The 18975-nt window shown below is 39.0% G+C and overlaps 1 protein-coding gene across 6 annotated transcripts in view; it reads right to left on the reverse strand.

The window, feature by feature from the left end:
• Positions 1-18975, reverse strand: part of LOC115606092 (poly(rC)-binding protein 3-like) — a 488875-nt gene that overhangs the window by 167294 nt on the left and 302606 nt on the right. For all 6 annotated transcript variants that reach the window (XM_030481488.2, XM_030481435.1, XM_030481463.2 and 3 more), the window contains one exon: positions 3573-3659. The gene's annotated coding sequence lies outside the window, so the exon portion shown is untranslated. The remainder of the gene's footprint in view (positions 1-3572; positions 3660-18975) is intronic.

Below are 18975 nucleotides of genomic sequence, written 5' to 3' on the forward strand. Positions count from 1 at the left end.
TAGAGCCAAGGTAGCTGAAAGGTACTGTAATCAGAGGTGAGAGATTTGGATTCCAATACTACTTAGTAGACCAGGGAATCGCCCTATGACAATTACAATTCTGTACTACAAAACAAAAAGAGATATGACCACCACTACTTCTACCTATGCTGTGAACCTGCCTACCCTTCTTCTTTGCTTTTGTAAGATCTGACTCAAAGCACAGTCTTATCAGTTAAAATCAATTAATCTGCCTAAACCCAAATGGAGCCTTTTCCCCGCCTCCCCCATCTCAAAATGAAACCCTCCCTTTTCTCCATTCAGACTGACTCAATATTTATTATTTATTTCCTAGGTTTATGAAGTGATAAATCAGTTTTGTGCACAGTCCTGCTATGCTTAATGCCGCAGAGTTTCAGTAATTCAATTATTAGGCTTGGATTCATTGTGTCAGATGGCCTCAGCTTCTTTACAGTCTGCTTTTCATGCTAAACAGGACAGAGCTTCAAAACTGTCTTAAAGACAAATCAAGAAGAATAGAAGCTGTTGGCTCTAGCCTGTCTTTCCTCTAAGTAAAATCCAAGTGAATGGTCAATTAAGTAGATACGGAAGCTCGTATTGTTATACACGCCTCTGACACGTTACGGTCCAGATAGGAAAGTGAACCACACAGAACTGAAGATAATTAGAAGAGACATCACTTAGTAACAAGTGACATATTCAGTGCATCTGCTTTCTGGTAAGAGAAACCTAAGTCATGACCTTGTGTTCCTTTCAGACCCCAAGTAAGGCTCAAAAGTTTGGCTACATGTTCACAGCCAAAATGCCTGAAAAGCAACCAAGCAAACAAAAAGAAATAAGGAAGCTGTTTTTGTACTTAAAAAACCAATGGAAACAGAGAAAAATCTTACCATTTCATCTGCTTGTGTATAATGGGAAAGTTCAGGTATTCGATCTATAGCTTCTAACAAAACATCATTTAAGTAATACAAATAGTATAAACACTAATATTTTTATTCCTGTATTTTCACTAATTTATGTGAGAAGTCATTAAATAGTGCATATTCTTTATATAAATTTTTCTTCTTTTATGTGAAATAATACAACAGAAGTCTTTTATTTTGGAGACTACTGGTAGCTAAACTTGCTTAATTATAATATAAAAGTTTATGAAATATTAGATACTGTATGACTTAAATTGAATGCATTCTCTTAACCCTTATGTCAGAAATATGTAGTGGCAAAAAGTGATAATGTCCTAAAATTTCAGTACCTGTAATCCACAGGGTAATCAAATATGATTGTCAAAGCTGAGCCAGCCTGTGATCAGGCACTAAGCTTCCCAAAATCCACTGGGTACACTGAAGTGGAATATATTCCAAGAAGCAAATAACACAATATTTATAGTAGCTGTATAAAACTACAAAGAAAGACGAAGTGTGATAGTGATATGAGAATCTTCATTGCTATTTTGGTGGAGCAGCCTCTGGAAATGTAAGATCTCTCACTTAAGCAGCTAGGATGAGTGGACTCCCCATTGTTTAGGAATAATTTTGTGTTTTAAAATATAGTTTCTTATAAATGTTATTCTTTATGAACAGGAAAACTTTAATAAGTTCTCCTTCAACAAGTCCTGACCAGAAAGGAGCTTTATTTACCTCTTAATAAGGATGCTCTTCCTCCCCCTTCCAATGCAAGTTGTTCTTTTTGCTCTCTGCTTTTCCCAATCCTATCAGCCATTTTAATACTCTTTCCTCTAATTATAGAGGGTATCCTCAGACACTATGATTTCCAGCAGTTTCTGAATCATTCCAGCTTCCTTTCCCTAAGTCAAGTAAGGACTTTCAATTTTTTAAATACTTTTTATTTTCCCTGCTATAAATCTCTGCTTTTTTTTTTGAGAGATACCATTATATTTGTCCCAGAGTTTTCACCTTGGGCTTCTCTCAGACTGGGAGGAGTAACAACTTAGGTTACTGTCATGGTTTAAACCTAACCGGCAATTAAGTACTACGCAGCAGCTCGCTCACTCCCACCTTTCCCCCCTCTGGGTGGGATGAGGAGGAGAATGGGAAGAATGTAAACCCCACGGGTTGAGATAAGAACAGTCCAGTAACTAAAGTACAATACAATACTACTACTAAGCAAAATAACAAGTGGAGAGAATGTAAAACTAAAAAGGGGAAGGAAAAAAAGAACAATAAACACAAGTGATGCATAATAAAATTGCTCACCACCCACTGACTGATACCCAGCCCGACCCGAGCAGTGATGTGCCCTTCTAGATAATCCCCTGAGTTTACATACTGGACATGATGTGCTTTGGTGTGGAATACCCCTTTGGCTAGTTTGGGTCAGGTGTCCTGTCTCTGCTCCCTCCAGGCTTCTTGTGCCCCTCCTCACTGGCAGAGCATGAGAGATTGAAAAGTCCTTGATCAGGGTAAGTGCTACTGAGCAACAACTAAAACATTGGTGTGTTACCAGCAGTGTTCTCAGATCAGCACTGCACCAGCTACTAGGAAGAAAATTAACTCTATCCCAGCTGAAACTAGGATAGTTACTTTTAAAAGCCTAAACAGCTTTGAAAAAAGTCTTTTTTCTTGTTCCTTTAGAATTAAAGCCAAGGATCATACAAGCTCTTCTTCCCAGTTCCCAGTATGACCGCAACAGAGTCCAGGAAATCTAACAATTACAGAAGAAGAAAAAGGTCCAAACACCCTTTTGAAGGCTGGAGTTCCTCCATTTTACATTAGTTTACTACTTTGGGGTAGCATGTATCAAGCCTGAACAGGCATGAGAAGATTTAAGGGCAGTCAAAGGTCTGAATTTTGGGGAATGCAGGAGAATCTGAGAAGGACAATGCAGAGCTGGTAGGAGAAAATGAGTCAGGTGTTGTTGCTATATAGATAATAAGCGTAGTTATGAAAATAAGTTGTATTAAAGGGTATTCTGGTATAACCTGCTGAAGTAAGTGGACTGCACTGCATAAGGTACTGATTTAGACGCAGTGTTAGCAAACTCCTGATGTAGAATAAGTCTGAGACTAAGTAGTTCAACCTTTCAAATAGTAAGAAAGGCAGAGGGAGCATGGGAGACTAAATGGGCAAAGGAGGCATATGAAGACAGTTTTTGTATCCATGTGAATCCCTGCAAATATTAGGGTCCCATTTACTACAATGAGTAACCTCTGGAGGCTCCCAAGAAGAAAAGGAAGTTCCCAGCTACAAATGGATAAGCATTTCCTGATCCTGATGCCACACAATTCTACTGACACAAAAGAGGTGTTAAACATTTAACCTTTTAAGAGGAAAAAGTTCCCAAACATCCAGAGATATGACTTTAGTCCCACTAGCATTAGAAGTTGGAATAATCAGGTGAGCCAGTACTTGATCTCAATTGTATCTTTAATATTGATAGGTTTTATTCTAGCTGGGAAAGATTAAGTTCATCTTCATACTATTCAATTTGCACTCATATTCTCTTGCCCTGAATATGAATATGGTAGTCCATATGACAAATATAAGGATAAAATACAGGGGAAAGGAAAGTCAGGAATACAGGGGAGAAAACAAAACTGAGAATGAAGAACTTACTTTTCAGAAGACCAGTGATATTTAAAAAACTGTTGTTGCAGTCACTCTGCTGTCTCAAGGAAGTTATTTAAAAGTGTTGAAAATGCCCTGAAAAGAAGAAGAATCGAGAACTTAATAATTATATCACCTATCAAATACGAAAGCAAAACTTGTCCAAAATAACTTGCTTTCCCATGCTATGGGGTTATTAATTCATAAAATATTTTTTTATTCCACCACTGAAACTGCAGATGGTTTATGGGCTGCTACAAGTTGAACTGCTCAGATCAGGCTTACTGGGGTGCACAGGGAGTCAGAACAACAACAGTAATTATTTAAGTTATTCTCTTGTATACCTACATTTTTAAGGTGTTCTAGTTGTGAGATAACAGTGAAAATGAAAGAGGTTTGTCTCATTTCTGGTTTAATAAACCAATATGCTGGAGTAAATAATTTTTCAAAACAGACGCATAAAATCATATCCCTAAATGTCTTTCGAACAATTGACTAGAGTTCTTTGCCTATCTTTTGGACTAGTTCATGTATTTGGCCTCCCTATTTATGATCTGATAGCTGAGTATGTCCCTTTGTATTCACAACATTATTCTGCCTTTCATGTCTAGCTTTGTAATTTCCACTTGTCCTTAATGGGCAGGACAATTGACTGAGTCAAGGAGCCATCTCAGCTCTCCAGATTAAAATGAAACTAAAAGAGTAGGAGCTGACCAACACTTCCATCTATGCAAACTGGGGGGGCAGAAGTAGAGGAGTTGGAAATGAAGGAGTGAAGTTGAGCCTGGGAAAAAGAAGAGGTAGAGGGAAGTTGTTTCTAGTGTTGTCTCTGTTTCTTACTGTCCTATTCTATTTTTAATTAGCAATAAATGAAATTAATTTTCCCCAAGTTGAGTCTGGTTTTTTTTTCCCCATGACAGTGATTGGTGAGTTATCTCCTTGTCTGCATCTTGACCCATAAGATTTTCTATTATATTTTCTCCCCCTGTTGTGCTGAGAAGGGGAAGAGGTAGAGCAGATGGATGGGTGCCTGGCTGCTGGCCAAGGTCAACCCACTACAGGTGTAAAATAATGTTTCCATCACCAATCTCTCCAAGACCAGCAGGACTGAGACTGGAAACATACAAAGAAAACTCTGCCTATAATGCACAAGAATGAACAGAATTAGTAAGGAACAGAACTCCTCCTCAGAGAAAACTGTGTTAACAGGAAATCTTCATGCACCCCTAGTTTCTGTACTGCAGTGCAACCACAAATGTGAAAGCAAGAGCTTATGTTAACAAGCAAAAAGTCAGATGATTCATACTCCATGAAAGGAGAATGCTAAAAACCTCATGTAAAAAAGACCTCTGCTTGTGATATGACACTGAGGTCTCTTTGGCCTATTAAAGAACTTTTGACAGTGATCATTTAAATATAACATAGCAAGTGTTTTAAAGTCAGAGATGAGACTGACTGACTTACAGTAATATATTTATTCTGTCATCACTTCTTTTAGAAACAACTATTTAAAGTTCTCTAGCAGCTAGGCTTAACAATCCTGAGGTGATTTATTTAATTCCAGATTTCATTAAGCTCCAGAACACCATATTAGCAACCATTATGATAATAATAGCACATTCCAGCTATGAAAAAATTGAAGGGCTACGCATCTCTATCTGATACTGAAGACTATGGGATGAATTCTCCGTTAAGTTAGTACAGCAAAGGATTTGTTTGGATTCCCTTGGTTTGGATTCCCTTGGTTTTGGTCAGGATATGCCTTACAGTGGCAAAATCAGCCAGATAAAACTCATTCAATGAACTCTTTCCTGAATGAGTTTCTTGTTAGAATTAATGTTCTGTTAAAATAATCAACAACCCACTAAAAAGATGGGATCCATGGCAAACATTCACACTGCCTCACATATTTGTTGTGAGAAAACTCTGGTATAACAAAACCTAGAACAACATAAATTGCTAGTAGAATTCAGCGAATATTAAATTCTACCAACTATCTCCTGTTTACAGCCTAAAACACTGGTAATTTAGCTGTGTTTTCATGGCCAAATAACTGCAGTCTCATGTCTGTAGCCTGGGAAATCTATAAACACACAGTGAAATTAACTGTTACTTGGGAAAGGGAGCTTGGAAACCGCTTTATGAAAATGTCACCTAAATCCTAATCAACTGTCAAAAAAAGGAAACGATATAATAGGAAATATTAGGAAAAGAACAGAAAACTAAAGCAAAAAACATGATAATGCTGCCAAAAAATTCCATTGCCCACCTATCATTTTGAATATTAAATACATTTCCAGTCATCTCATCTCACAAATGACAGGATAGCAATAGAAGGATAAAGAAAAGAGTGACAGGATGATCAAAGGTATGTAATGGCTTCTGTACTAGAAGTGGAAAAAAAATGGCTTTAGATTTTCATATTGGAAGAGGGACAAATGAGGGAAAGGACTGTTACAGAGCCCCAGAAAATCATAAGCAGTTCTGGGAAAATGAATAAAGAATGCTTTTCTGCTGTAATTCATAGCACAGGAAGCAGTCCCAATAAAACGAGCAGTTAGCAAGTTTAAAACATAAAACCCAAAAAAGGATTCTTTCCACAAAGTTCATAATTAAATTGTGGAACTCATTGCCACAGGATGTGGTGGATGAAGCCCATACATGTGTGGGCTTCAAAAAGCAATTCACTGGTAAAAGAAACATTGACTGGTCTGTATTTTACACAAAGATGCACAATATAAGCCTTCAGCTTAAGAAACATTACAGAGTACTGTGAGATGATACCAAGGGAAGTTATCCTTTGGTCTGGTTTAAATACAGCTGTTGCAATGTCCTGATTCATTTTGCTCTTTTATTGCATTCTTGATGATTGCTTGCAACATGCAGATGTTAGTGTACTGTGCCTCCAGCTAGTGTGCAGGGAAGTTTGTGAGGGCAGAAAATTCCTAGTTTCCCCAGTCCCCTTGTGCAACTTCACATCCTAGGGTAATTAGAAAAAATGAAGGGTCTTATTTTTGGAGAGTTTACAAGCCCATCCATAGTTATGGAAATAAAAAATGAATATAATGATAATTATAATAATACGCTGTACAGACCTGTGATAATCTTTTAGCGTTTTGGTACCTTACAAAAATGAGTAAATAACAATGGCTATACTAGGTCAGACAGAAGATCTGTCTACCTAAGCCAGTATCCCATCTACAACAGTGGCCAAAATACAAAGTTAGATAGCTAAATCTAGTCAAAATATTTTTACCTTAGCGTTATAAACACATTTCCTCAATGCAGCCTTTTACCTCATAGCACTTTACTGCTTTGTCTCCCACAGCACATCTGAAGAGTTAAGCTTTGCATTGTAGGAAAGATCCCAAGTCAACTGGAACCCATGTGGAGACAATGAAGCAGCTCAAGGGCACCTTGAGTTTAGCCTACTGGACTTGCTAGCCCCACCCCATGTTAAGAGTGTCATTCACCCAACTACACTTAAGCTTGGCAAAAAAGTAGATTTTTGCTGGTGATTTGTACCAGGCCTACAAATGATTTGAACTATAGTATGCCTACAGGGCTTCCCTCCTGGTACGTGAATCTACATTAAACCTTCTACTAGCCCAGAAGTACTGCAGTAAACTCAGATAACACTGGTGTGCCAACAACTCCTTATATAGTCCTGGCCTTATTTTTCAATGGAAACAAGAATAATTAAAGACATAATAAAATTAACAGGAATAAGTTAAAGAGTAAAAAAATATTATCTTTTGATAGCTTAATTCTTTGCATTGGGTGTAGGGGTTAAAGTGTTGGTGGGGAGGGAGGTTGCACATGTGGCCTTTGTGAGAAGCCAAGCTAGTGGTAGCTCTGGGAAACCTATTTAAGAAAGGGCAGAAAATGCCACATAGGCAGAAGAAAAGGGGAAAAAAGATGAGTGACAAACAACAGAGGGAGGACCACGGGCAGAGGTGGAGGAGGTGCTCTAGGCACTGGAGAAGATAGCCCCTGTAGCCTGTGGAAGATGCCACACTGGAGCAGGCAGGTATTTCCTTGAAGGACTTTCCTTGAAGGCCCATGGGAGAGGGGCCAGTCTGGAGTAGGGGAGAAGAGTGAGAAGAAAAGAGCAGCAGGGTGAACCCGCTTTGTACTGACCATAACCTCATCACACCTACACTGCTGGTGGGGAGGAATTGGGTGTGAAAGAATGTAGTTGAACCTGGGAAAGGGGAAGGAAAAGTATTGTTTTAATGTCTGTCTTCTTGTTTCTCACTGCCTGAATCTATTTTGATTGGCAGTAAATTAAATTAATTTTCCCAGGTTGAGTCTGTTTTGCCTGTGACAGTAACTGGCAAGTGATCTCTTTGTCTTTATTTTGACTCATGAACTTTTTCATCCTATTTTGTCCCTGTCCTTCTGAGGAGGTGGATTTAGATTGCAGCTGGGTGCCTAGCCACTGGCCAAGGTCAACCCACCATATCCTTGGAGCAGGCAACAAGCTTATGCTACTTTGCTTTCCGGGAAAGGGTCTGTACTAGGTTTGCTACACCTCAGTTACATACAAAAATTCCATACTTTCAGTTAACTTAATCTGAAATTCTCTGAGCAATCCTTATACAGACAAGGAACTATTCTGTTCTCAGGGAGCATGAGAATGCAATGCTGCTTCCCCATCATATCCATTGTAGCTAGATTGTAAATGCATATCCAACCATATTTCCTGCTTCCAAATATTTTAATGAGCAGATTTCTGCCAATGCATTTGTTAATTATGCACTGAATAATTTGGACAAAGCAGTTTCAGCATGTGGGTTGTGTGTCAGCTGTTTGCTATTGGCTATGCATTGTTCGTAATTGTTTTGACTTCTGCCTTATATGCCTTATGGTGCAGGAAGAATGATATTGTTCATGAATGCCACCTGATAGTAACAGTAATGTTTTTGCTTACTGAACAGATGGAAACAACTTTCCAAAAAGGCACAGGTGAATAAGGAATGACTGAATAACAAACAGCAAATAGCTACCATGTTAGTTTGCACCTGGATATTGTTGTTTGCATGCAAGTACAAAATATTAGAATAGAATCATAGAATAGTTAGGGTTGGAAAGGACCTTAAGACCATCTAGTTCCAATCCCCCTGCCATGGGCAGGGACACCTCACACTAGACCATGTCACCCAAGGCTCTGTCCAACCTGGCCTTGAACACTGCCAGGGATGGAGCATTTACCACTTCTTTGGGCAACCTGTTCCAGTGCCTCACCACCCTTACCGTAAAGAACTTCTTCCTTATATCTAATCTGAATCTCTCCTGTTTAAACCCATTACCCCTTGTGCTATCGCTACAGTGCCTGATGAAGAGTCCCTCTCCCGCATCCTTGTAGGCCCCCTTCAGATACTGGAAGGCTGCTATGAGGTCTCCACGCAGCTTTCTCTTCTCCAGGCTGAAGGTAAAAGCAAATTCAGCAAAGCAAAGTGCTTCCTCACACATGCAAGTAAATATTTCTCAGTTCTTCATGAAAGGAATTAAAATGCCATCAAACCAAATACCTGTTTGGATCTAACAGATGTTTCTGTCAAATGTTACAGCAGTAGTGAATCAGTTTAATCTATAAGAAAACAAGTTTGCTGTGACCAGCACGTAATCTGAAATGCAAAGGAGTTTTGAGTGAAAGAGCTTTGGGGGCAACTGATTAAAATTGCTGTAAGTTTGGACAACCACCTGGAATGATTTAATTTGCTTTAAGCTTGGTCAAGCCAAGTGCACTCTTTTTTTCTGATTTTCCCTTAAAACCTCTATGCCACCTCAAAATATCACATCTGGTAGGGTCAATGATTTTTCTTTGCCCTTCCAATACCACACACACCACATTTTTTAAATCCCAAAGGCCTTTGACATTGCATTACAATGGATCAGCCACCTCGAATATGCTGAGGAGGAAAAAAGCAGACTCCCCAAGAGAGGGGAAGCAGACAATCTGCCTTGAGGCTTCCCCATTGTTATTTCATTTAGAGAGGCAGGCAATACCACAGTATATGAAAAGAGAGGAAAAGATTTCCAGTCCCTCCAGCTGTCTCCTCCTTAATTCAATACTGACTGCTGAGTTGGTCCCAACCGTCCATAAAACACTGAGATTTTTCATGGCTGCTGTGCTAGAGAAATCTTTTGCCTGTTTGTGATGTGCTGCTTTAAGCAATACTCCAGAATCAGTAAGCACATGAGTAATCATAGGCAGCAGACACTGTAGTACCTCATCTAGGAGCAAACTGATTTTATTGAAGGTTATCCTGGTGTGTCAGGAAGCACGAGTCATGCTTAAACTTTTTTTAATTGCCTCAGCTTAGTTTCATAAGGACATGTGCAACATAAAGATATATGTGAAGAACATTACACAGGTGAGTAAGCATTGCTCTGGCGAGGATGGACAAAAAAGAGCGGTGGTCAGCCTAGTATCCTTGTTTGACAATCTCGGATTGACAGCTAGGGAAAACTGTGCAGATAAAAAAGAACAAGGGTTTTTTCACTGACACTCGGTGGGCGATAACCTCTTCTCTATGCAGTAGACACTGAACAGTTAAGAACAGGGAATCTCTGAGAGATCATTTCTAGTTAATAAACCATCTCAACTTAGAAAATACTAGCATCTTTGTTGTGCTGTATCACTCAATAGAAATGTCAAGCACTTCCAGAGTTATCATTCTCTTTTGCAGTAGGTATCAAAATCCTTTACTATTTGAGAAGCGGTATTATGCAGACTGTACAAAGAGGGTGAGCCACCTGCCTCAGGCCTTGCAAGGAAAGGGGTAGAACTAGAAATAGAATTCACGTCAGCTATCCTAGATGCTGCGCAAGTTCCGACACTGCAGATGTACTTACTCAGCTGATGCACCTCTTAGAGGTAAGGGCCTCTTTTACAGGTAAGACTAGAGAAATGACATAACTTGCCTCATGTCACATAGGTGAGGCAATACCTTCACGCTATTGCATTATCTGCTAAACTGCTCTACCTCTGGAATTAGCTAAGGCTAGTGAAATGATGCTATCAGAAGGCAACTGAGAAGAAAATTCTCACTGTGAATTGCTGAAAGTTATTGCTTATATCACAGAAATTTCACCCATTAAAGTCCCACTCTCCAGCAAAGAGAAACTGAACAATCATAACACAAACATAACAATTGGCACAGAGAACCAACTGTACAGGAGATAGAAGTATACTCTGCTTGGAGCAACCTGGTCTAGTGGAAGATGTCCCTGCCCATGGCAGCAGGTTTGGAACCAGATGTTCTTTAAGGATGCTTCCAACCCAAACCATTCTATGATTTCTATGATTCTATTCTGTACTAGGAAGAAAAATTGTTAACATAGTATCAATTTAATCAACTATTTTTATTCCAGGACTAGAATGAATGGATACATACCAAATTGTAAGAATCTATGAGCACAATCCCATTTCATTTATATATGAAATCAATGGCCTTACATTAGAAAAGAATCTCATTCAGGGATATCCTCGAAACCATTCAGATGATTAAGATGAGAAAAATTTCATTTAATATGGTCAGCTGACATCCCTGATGCATATCACACATTACCAATTATGCTGTTATTTTAGCTTTACTCAGCACTGCAATACTTAAAATGTCATTTAATCCATTCAAGCATCAATATTGATACCTGGCTACATTAAGTATTTCCAGTTAAACAGTGCAAAAAATTCACATTTTCACCTGTGGTTTTAGTTAAAAAACTCAGCTGAAAACTACAAGAATAATTCTTATTCAATTTCCTCATTCCATATAAGACAATGATTGGCACTAATATGCTTCACTCAAACAGTGATCTCCCATAGTTTTCCAACAAGATAAATATGGAAACAAATAATTTTGATCAATCTACAGCTTATACGCACAATAAATAGCATATTGCAATCAGTAAGGAAATCTGTAAGGGTACAGTTTATAGCAGCAGGTCATTTGCTTGTACTGTAATTTAGATCTCAGTTTTCTCATATCCACTTAGCAATTTTACCTGCTATGTTTCCCCGAACACTGTGGTGTATCCTATCATTGTAAGGCAATTCAGCCATGCAGAAGCACAGTGATGTTTCCATAATTTAACTTGCACGCAGAAGTCCGCCTTACTTCCTTATGCCAAAATAAAGCCATGCTTGTTTCCATTGCTTACAGATAATGAATTTTTTATGCAAAGATTGGTGGATCCTTTTTGATCACTGAGTGTGACCTTTCACAGAATATGTGGTGCAGAATACCACTTGGTTTGTAAGTCCCTGACCATGAACTTAAACTAGCCCTTTCCATCTATATCCCACCTTTCAGCAGCAAAGGTATTTGTTTGGTGTAAGTGCACTAAATGGGATTCCTCTTTCAGAAATTATGTTTCCTTTGCCTTCCTTGGCTGTCTTTATCTCCTCTAAAGAGAAAACAGACAAAACAGAAAAAGCAATAGACAGAAAAACGTTTCTACAGATGGAAAGAAGGTCAGAGACAGTGAACTGTGGAATTACTGCTGGCCACCTCCTGCTGCTGACCTCCAGGGTAAGTTTGTCTATAAGAAGCATAGTCTCTTCCATCAGGCAGATCATTACCAAAACCACTGATTAGTTGGTAGAATTGCAAGGTTGCATATTGGAAAGGGCTTAGCTGATGGTTTCAAGCCTGGGCACTCCCAGGAAAAGCTGTAAAATAAGCAGAATTCAGCAGAGTTGAGAAAGTCTAAAAATTGTGTTGGGGGCTAAGCCAAGGGGTTTGCAGTACAGGCAATTGGTGGGTCAGGGGCTGAAGAACAACCGAGCCCTCAGTGCAGATACTGGACAGTTGCCTGCATAAGGCAGAAAAGCCAGGAAACACCATGCCTTGGTGCTGCATAAACCCACCAGAACTCACTGCTGCTCAGGAGAGCAGTGTGCTTCTCCAGCACAACACATGCCGGTACAGGCAGAAGGTTGAGCCCATAGATCAAATATTTCTTTGTTCTTTTAGCTGTGCAGTTTGCATAAACTGAACTTAGTAGGACTCTGCTTATGTCTAACAGTCACAGTAATAGTTCACCTGCTCTTTGTTCCACTTTTCAAGGAGGGACAATGAGACCTAAGGGAATTCTGACCCCTTCTGCACCAATCTGCTACCATTAAACCTGACATCTATGTATTTATAGCTGCAATAGCATCACAGTCTATAGATTGAGACAGATGCTGAATTTTTCTAGTACCCATTGCAATAAAAGTGAAAACTCTCAAGAAACATAAAAGTTATTTGAATTACTACAGGATTTATAATGAAAAGAGAAGTAAGTCACTATAAATACTTAAGTGTCTTAAATAAAGATTAATTAAGAACTAGGCAGGAAGCTGCCTTTTCTTTTTAAGTAATAAATTTTTCATTGCAAAGTATGCTTTAGTAACAAATTGGTGCTTAATGGAGGTATAAAAGGAGAAATCTGAAGGTCAGAGATAACGATCAGACACCTGCATATGCGTCTGCACATAGAACACTACTATACTTGGAGCAAATATTGCAAAAATTATTAAAAGATACTCATTTGAACAAAATACTAAGTTCTATTAAAGTATTTACCGTGTTTTTTATTTACATGAGTTCATGCTCATATGTAACAGTATCCCTTAAAAGAATAAAAATTGCCAATACCAACTTCTAAATTTTTTTCTGTGGTCGACATGCCATTGATTAGGAAAGTAGGGAACAAACCAGAAACCAATCCAGGCATTTCAACTAATGGTCAAATCTGGCCAACAGAAATCAAAATGAGGTTCTTTTCAATACACTTGCAATTTGTCTACAGCACAAATGAAACAAGCATGTCCCCTATCATTGATCTTTTTCTCTCATTTGAGCAATGAATGTGTTGAAGCACTGCTGTAAACAAGCTGGGAATATTACTGTTGTGCATCAGGAGTAAAACAGATAAGACAAGACAGTAGAAAAAGATGCTTTCTTGCTGAAACAGACCAAATCACAGCATGGAACTTTATTACAGGATCTGACAGCAAAGCACTAATTTGCTGCTTTGAATGATGCAGATTCAATCAATAGATCTCCAGCTATCAGAGTAAATCCTCCAGGAAGATAAACCAAACCAGAAAATCAGAATTCACTCCTCATTCCACAGAAAATTTGCAACATTTAACTTTTTCTCTGCTGTGCCTTATTTCTACGGTATTGAGTCCATACCAAAGCCATTGTAATGACATACTTACAGATGGTGGTGAAGGAGGACAGAGGAGAGAAGCTTCTGGTAGGGTTGTGTCCATTCCAAATAGAGTAAAATTCTGGGAAAAAGTGCCTAGCATTTATGATACTTGGCATAATAACCATGGTGGAAGTAGAGTGCAGCAGAAAGATCTACACTCTTCCTGAAGGGCTCCTGTTTTCTATGATTTTCTTTCTTGATGCACCTGATGGAGGCTGACCGAAATTTTGGACTGACTGGGCAATTTTGTCTCTTTTAAGTCCTTACATGGATGAAAGCAACAGGAGAAGAAGATGAGTATTGGAAACTTACTTACTTTACATTTTAAAAATTCATAAGATATTTATGAAGCAAAGCTGAAGAAGAGAAAGAAAGGATGGAAGGGAAGAGTAGACTTTAAGAAAGGAGTCAAGGGTGGCAGAAATGTTTTGAGGAGTAGAGTTCAACCAAAGCTAAAAAGCAAACCTGGCTTGCCAAGAGCACAGTAGAATAGAAGGGAAAGACAGCAATACGCAGAATAAAGTGTGATCCCAGTAATGGTTCCAGGCCTATTTATATCTATAGATTAGGGATAATTGTACCTAAACCAAGATCACTTATCCACAACACTATATGATTATCATTAATACAATAAAAGCAGTGTGGCTACAAATAGAGTAATATATGCACTAAGGAAATGAATTACAGAAGATAAGGTTGTCAATCTCAAAGCAGATATTTGTGATCTTAATTCACATAGGTTTATCTACCTCTTAAGGATATTAAGTCTACCTCAGCTTCTGAAGTGTCAGGACTCCAAGATAAATATAAGAAGGAAAGCTATTTTATAACTTGTAACCCTTCTGGATGCAAAACTGTCAGTCTGGTTACAACGCTTATTTGCTTGAGACAAGATTCAAATTCAGGAGCACCAAGGCTTGCATCCGAAAGACCCTTTTTGGTTCAAGTGTTAAGAGATAATGTCACTGCACCATTTTATCTCCTGCTCTCCCCTTCTGTCCAGAGAAAGGGTAAGGGGTTGGGTGGAGAGCAAGGGAAGGAGTTATAGCATCTGCAAAGGCATGTCAAGGGAAAATGATCTGTCTTTATAGGACAGACAGTATGTTCAATGCTAAGGAGATAGATGTCACAAAGAGAAGCTTCAGAATAATGAATACAAAACTGAATTTGAAATACATCATTCTATCATGCCAGTGAGAAAAAGGTACCCCTATCTGCTAAGGAAAGACTCAGTTATCTGCATTTTCTGAAGCTCTTACTCTTGCAGCACTTTTTGAATCACTAGCTGTGGTTGTTAAGCTGCAAAGTACCTCTGTTCAGACAGAAAGAAATGAACCCATGTAATACATCTGTAGAGTTAGAAATGATTAACTAACAGGTATCAGTTTAAAAAGAAACATCTTTTTTTTTTTATTTCGAATAACATCACCTCAACCATAAACTATTAAATCTTAATTTTCAAATAAAAATAATTTAAAGTCTTCATTTATTACTCACAATGATATCTTAAAACAATTAGTTTCGAGAAGAAGCACCTGCATTCATCTAAAGTTTGAATTAAGCAATTAAATGCTTCTTAAATACCTACTTGCTAAATATTCAGCCACACATATTTGTGCTTGCTCCAGCCCTCTGCTTCATACTTAAGATGAACTTCACACAAGCACTTGAAGTTACCTCATTATCCTTCTACAAATGCCCTCTCAAAATTCTTATTTTCCATGATGCCTATAAATGCAGAATACAGAAAAGGAGATAGAAAGGACTATAGGAGGTAATTCATCCATCTTCCTAAATTAGGATCATATTATTCCTGAAGACTGCTGCAGCCTCCACAGCGACAGAAGGTCTGCCTGGATCAAAGTGATCTGTACAACTACTTTCTGAATATTTCTTCTCATCTTTCACACCTTTCCTATAAAGAAGGAGTCAAGGATTATGCCCTTCAGTCCACTGTGGAAATGAAGAACACGATTCCATTCCTCTACTGGCGAAGCCACTGTAATACCAGACCATTAGGGCTGCCAACCATTTACTTCACACAGGTTTCAACTGTTACCTTTTATCTCCCTTGCCTGTTTCTTCATGTTTTATTTGGGCAGTAAAAACACCTATGCTAGAAGTGTTAGCTGCATAGATTTTGACACTGTCTGGTATAACATTCTTACCAGTAATTTGAGGAAAACCAGGTCTAAATGAAACATTCATACAAGAGATACAAACATGACTGAATTTATCAGATTAGTTAATGAAGTACCACATTTACTGCAAAATCAAAGGATGAAATAAGCAGGGTTACACACTGCTCCTGCATCCAGTATTGCCTAATATTTTCACTAGTGATGTAGATGACAATAGAAAATGTGCTTGCCAAGCACACTATAAATGACTGCAAGGATGCTAAAAAATAAGACAGTAACCAAGAAGAATGTCAATAAATTATATAAGTGATTTGGAAACAAACAAACAAAGGGTGTTACTCATTATGGAAAAGAGCAAGTTACAATATTCTTAGGCAGGAAAAATCAATTGCAGAAGTATGGCATGGTGAGAGTTTTGAGTGAGCTATGTTATGAAAATCAAGTTTGTTTCATACATATGATTGGGGCGGGTATCAGGACTGTGGCTTATGCACACCCAGTGCACTTCAATTATTCCGTAGTCAGCTGAGGAACAACTCAGCCAGTGACCTGTATAAATAAAGGACTGGTTAGAGATGAAGGACCAGCCTGAAACTAGGTGATAGCCCGATGATAATTCGCAGTCAAGTGTTTGACTGATGTTACAGGAGCCTTCCTGGTGGTAATTTTGGACAGTTCTGGAAATTACTCCCTCCTCCCAGGTCACGCTGTGTCTAGTCCAATTTGTATAGCTGCATGTGTTAACACCTTGGGTGGAGTGTCTCGAAGACTGCTCCTGGTGGATCCTGATGTAGAATTTTGCATAGATAAGACATTTTAAGTAATCAGTACAAATCATTCCTGCAGAAACGGTCATGTAGGACAGTCTTTTATGTACAGTTATTTAAAAGACATTTTGTATGTAGTCAGGATACATAAATAGCAATGAATTAAACAAGTGCTGGGTGGTGACTCTGGACCATGGCCAGGTGGATTATGAGAAGTGGGCAGAGCAGTGGTCTAGAGGCCTCACCCCACACAGTTCAAGATGCTGATTGTAAATACCCTTGCAATGGAGACTCCTGTCATCATTTGATCCCCCTTGTGTGTTTTGCCCTATGCTAATATACCCAGGTTTTTTTTCTTTCTTTAACAAACACTCATTTTGAGTGATGGAAAACAAGTGCCTGTGCAACAGTACTATGAAAAAAGGATTTAAGAATCATAGAGGGTAACTGTGTGAGTTTCACTCTGCTGTAAGAAAAGGCAAATTCTGTCTGGGGATACTTAACAGAAGCACAACCTGCAAGAGAAATGAAATGATCTTTCTGTTGCTCTCACTACAGGAAGACCCAGATGAGGGCTTAAAACTGAATCTGTTCTTCATGTTCACAAGAGGCAAGACAGGAAATAATGAGTGTTGCAAGGAAGATTCAGGTTAGAACAAGGAAAAACTTTCTTTGAAGGAAAGATCCTGAAGCTCTTGGACAGACTCTCTAGAGTGCTGACAGCATTTCTATTGCTGTCTAAACTGTTCCTTCAAGTTTTCAAACCTCTGTCAAAGACAAACCTGCCACAGGATGAACAGATTGTCTAGGTGACTTCTTGTGGTCCTTTTCAGGTCTATGACTCTAACATAACATAGCAAGCGAAGAAAAAAAAGCTATGTCTATTTGATACAGTTCGTCCTGGAGTGTTTAAAGGGGATAAATATAGGAAGGTGGAGTAGTGTATCAGAAATATCATCAAATAATCTGCAACAAACATGTGCTTCCTGATTGTTTGAGTACCTTTACCTTTAAAACCAGTGAAAATATCTGTTCAGTTTTCTCTCTAATGAATTCCATGATACGCAAAATGCAACGAGTTAAATCAGATGTTTCTGTTACTAGTAGAGCCTATAAGACCATTAAGTTCACTGTGACTGAAATATGCTGTTATAAGCACTTTAATACCTCAAGACATCATCTAAGTAAATAGGCATTTTTACTCCTAGACACATTAGGAGATGAATAACCAAGCTTATAAATGTGTAATGAATGAATAACTTGTTTCAGTCCCTGGAGGTAACACACAGACTAGATACCATAATTTTCTACTGAAGAAGAGCCTGTTTCAAGGACAAGCCTATAAATTTCCCGTGGTGTGAATCAGCACCATCATGATGTGCTTACCTTTACTTGGGTCTGTTTCCAGCAGGAAAACCCCTTTTGTTTAAACTGAGAGAGCTGCCAAGTATTATGCCCCTCACACAACCCTGACATTTGGCAGCAATGATTCCAGCAGCCTGACTACACAGAGGGAGCTGTAAGAAATGTCTTACAGCATGGCCTCGAGTCTGGCAGCAGGAACCTGTCTCTAGCCTGCCCTCTTGCCTCCAGCTCATGGGAGGTGCCAACAAGGGTGGTAGAGTGTACCAGCAAAGAGTTGTGGTTCAGAGCTGACTCCCTTAGCTCCTTTCCCAAAGGCAACACGGGCAGGGGAAAAAAAGCTGCCAGGAGGAGAATAATTTGTCAGCAGAGAAGGTGGCAGACAGGTGCATTGTTCTCCATTCCCAGGATGCAAAACTGAAGGTAAAATCATACCTTTAAACATACCCTTTAATCAACTTGGCCTGCTTGCCAGTGACATGGTAATTGCTGTCATTAATGAAGACAGAGGAACACAAGCATCTGCCTGAGACAGCCTGTGAAGGTGAAGGTCCAGCAAACGTCTGTGAAGTATATACTGGTGCCTGTGGAGCACTGCTCTTTATGCCTGAGCAAGTCTATGGCCCTGAAAGCAGTGACTGTGCAGCCTGAGTCTTAGAAACCATCTCATACTCCTGTAAGCTCTCTCCCCTTGAAAATCAGTCCCTCTTGAGCTCTTCTTTACCCATCAGTTTACTTTAAGAAGATTCAGTACCATTTCTGGCAACATGTTCCCTTCCACTTGCACCACATATTTCATTATGTCCAGTATCTCCCTCCTTCAGACTTCTCTAGACTTATGGAAGCCATGTGAACACCATTTAAATTCCTTCCCAGAGATAAGCATCAGCCTCTCCCACACTGTTTGGAGGAATAATAGCAACCAGCTTA

This window comes from Strigops habroptila, chromosome 1 (assembly GCF_004027225.2).
Source record: "Strigops habroptila isolate Jane chromosome 1, bStrHab1.2.pri, whole genome shotgun sequence".
Lineage (NCBI taxonomy): Eukaryota > Metazoa > Chordata > Aves > Psittaciformes > Psittacidae > Strigops > Strigops habroptila.